At 33.0% G+C, this 3,368-nt stretch overlaps 1 long non-coding RNA gene across 1 annotated transcript; it reads left to right on the forward strand.

Annotated features, from left to right (window-relative positions):
• The first annotated feature begins 850 nt into the window (after positions 1–850).
• Positions 851–3,080, forward strand: LOC120646319. Its single transcript, XR_005664380.1, has 3 exons — positions 851–1,104; positions 1,667–1,747; positions 2,993–3,080. It is a non-coding gene; the product is annotated as an uncharacterized LOC120646319 (long non-coding RNA).
• Positions 3,081–3,368: the final 288 nt, after the last annotated feature.

The raw sequence follows: 3,368 nt of genomic DNA on the forward strand, positions 1-3,368 counted from the left end.
GGCAAAACCTAATAGCACGTGATAGCGAAAACCTGCTGCTACAACAAGCCCAAGAGTTTTTTGGATTTTGCAGACTATATAGTATTCTAGTGTTCATCTTAACACGTCGGAGTTAGCAACGCTGCTCTCGAGCATATTGGCAGTGTCGATGTTGGGATAGGGCTAGCAAGTCCAAAGAACATGTAGGTTCATTGATTTTCAACTGTACTTCCAGGGGTTTTCCGCAGATCGAGGTGTTATATTGAAGTAACTTATCATTGACTTACATAATAAGTAGAAAGTAACCCATTCCATTATCTTATATATAGGACGTAACTTTTTAATTTTTAGAGAAATTACCATATGAATAAAGTAACTTACTATTAAATTATGTCATGGAGGAAGTAACTTCTCTTGGTTATGGCATGCTACAGGAAGGAACTCGTTGCTGATTTTTTAACTGCAATTTTCATATTTTACATAAGAAGTTAGTTATGTTTAAGTAGACTATAAAATTTCTTAAACTGTTTGTAAAAGTACCTTTTTGCTACTAGTTTGAACAATATTGTAAACCTCATATTTTCATTAGGGACCGACAGATCTTTTTGATCAATATAGGAAGCAACCTTTATAGGAGAATAACTAACTTTCTCATGTTCCTCAGTTTTTCCAGGCAAAGCAAAGGAAGGGTCACTGCATATAGTGTTGGTGTTCCTTGTATTTGTATTGACACAATCCGGGAACTGGTATATCTCCATTAGGTTTACCTCAATCACATATGCTGTGCGTACTTTTAAATGTGACAGTTCATAGATATTACTGATGGTAGGTTATTGGTTTTTCTTTACAGCTAGATATTCTTCAAGTATTCTTTTAGGTTGTTGGGATACAGCTAGCAAGTTCAAAGAATATGTAGGTTCTTTCCGGGGGTTCTGTGGATCGAGGTGCTTGTTTGCACATGATTTTGCCTTTTTTTAAAAAAAATTCTGGTAGATTATGTAGAATCATGGATCGATAATGATTGCATTGCTTGAATTAAGGGGAAGGGATCAAAGGGTTGCTCCATGTGCCGATGTGGTACTGGGTTCTAGGCACAGATCCACCTCCTAAGCCGGAGAAAATAAGGTAGGCGCTGGTGGGTTTGAAGATCTCCTTTCAATCCAGCATTTCTCACGCTAATCTTGTTTGTGTACATCTCTACATCTCTCTATGAATAGTATATTTTTTAATTTTTAATTGTTTCAGTTTTGCATCTCATCGAAGTAACTTTATTGTTTTATATAAGGTAGAAAGTAACCAATCCCATTATCTAGTACATGTAGAATGTAACTTTTGATATTTTAAAGAAATTCCCATATGAACAAAGTAACTTACCATTAAATTATATCTTAGAGGAAGTAACTTCTTCAAGTTATAGCATGCTACAGGAAGTAACTTATTACTAATTTTTTAATCCAGTTTTCACATTTTACATGGCATGTTAATTATATTTATTTTAAAAAATAGCTTATTAAATTTGTTAACCTGCAAGTAAAGTACATCTTGCTACTGCTTGGAACAATATAGCATTTGAGGAGTAAACCTCAAGGTTCATTGGGGATCGACAAGTCTTTTGAGTCAATATAAGAAGTAACCTTTGTGGAAAAATAGCTAACTTTTTTATGTTACTCTTTTTTTATTTTTGCAGGTGCACCAAAGCCAGGATCAGTGCCTGTAGTATTGGTTTTTCCTTCTATTGACAATATAAGAACTGGCATATATCGATCAGGTCCTGATTCTCCCAATCACACATGCTATGCATTATCTTTTTTAATGCTTAGAATAATATTTTCTGCTGCACAATGCTGCTGCTATAAATCCTTCTTCCATCTATAATGCAATGAATTCAGTGAACTACATATCTGGTTGTACTTAATGGATTTTTTTTCTCAAAACATTATCGTGATATCAATCAAAGTGTGGTTGTTCCGCGCACTGAGCTCTAATGTTTTTCATTTTTGTAGTTTACCATTATATGGTAGGCTAAACTTATTACTATTGTCCCAATTGTTAATTTATGCTAGTTAGATACTTTTTTATTCACAATAACTATGGTGCTCTGAATTTTCTAGAGTTTCTCTAAAATAATAACTTATCATTGATTTAGATGAGGTAGGTAGTAGCTTGCCCCTGATTTTCAGCGCGAAACTTGTGCCAAAAAGTTGTCTCGAACTGCTATAAATCCTGTTTGTGTCTAGCTGTTGTATCTAATTATAAACAGTTGGGTTCAGTTTTGGTCTGGAATTCAGATCATCAGCAAGTTGACCTACCACACCACAAAAACAATCGCTTCTTATTTACATGCATAAAAATAACTAGAGATTAGGCCACACCTCTGTTACCTTTTTTTGTTTTGTTTTTGGGTGATGTAATGGGAATGAACTTGGTGTGGATGTTATCTGTTTGTATTGCAGTAGATTGTAAATACAAATAACTTTCTCAGTATTTTGATGAATAAAGAAAGTAACTTGGCACTATTTATATGAATTAGAAAGTCACTTATCAATAGTTCACACGTGAAATAATGTAACTTGACTCTATTTTTGCATAATAAAGGAAGTAATTTTGTCAGTATTTTGGTGAATAGAAGAACTAACTTGGCCCTGTTTATGTGAAATTAGAAAGTAATAACTTATCTCTGATTTGCACATAATAGGAAGTAACTTGTCATTATTTGCGTGAATTAGAAAGAAAGTAATTTATCAATAGTTCATATGTGAAATAAAGTAACTTGATCCTAGTTTTGCATAACAAAGGAAGTAACTTTCTCAAAATATTGGTGCACTGAGGAAGTAACTTAGTACTATTTATATGATTAGAAAGTAACTTATCTCTGATTCACATATAATAGGAAGTAACTTTCTCACTATTTTATTGGACATGAGAAGTAACTGGAACTATCTGTGTGAATGAGAAAGTAACATTTCTATAGTTTACATGAGAAACAAAGTAAGATGTTCTTTTCTTAATACAGGTCTTTGCAATGTACGAGTGGGCAACTTGAAAGGACTGAAATAATAAGCAATTTTATCTCATGCTAGAAATTGTAGTATATTGAAGAACAGTGGCGGAGCTAGGATTTCAGAGTTGGGTATTCCTATCTCAAACAAAAAAGATTACTCCAAAACTATATAAAATAGTTTATAGGTAAAAGCTATACAAAAAGACTAATCACAAACATGTCATGTACTTATAAATGGTCACAATGTGGTCAATTGATTGTATTAGAATATTTTGATAACTAAGAAGCCACTGTTGAAGAAGCTAACAGCATGTACATAGCTTATAATGATGCTCTAGTTATTTTTCCCTAAATCTGTACCACATTAGTTGAATATGTAAGAAACTTT

The sequence above is a fragment of the Panicum virgatum genome, chromosome 8K (genome assembly GCF_016808335.1).
Source record: "Panicum virgatum strain AP13 chromosome 8K, P.virgatum_v5, whole genome shotgun sequence".
NCBI lineage: Eukaryota > Viridiplantae > Streptophyta > Magnoliopsida > Poales > Poaceae > Panicum > Panicum virgatum.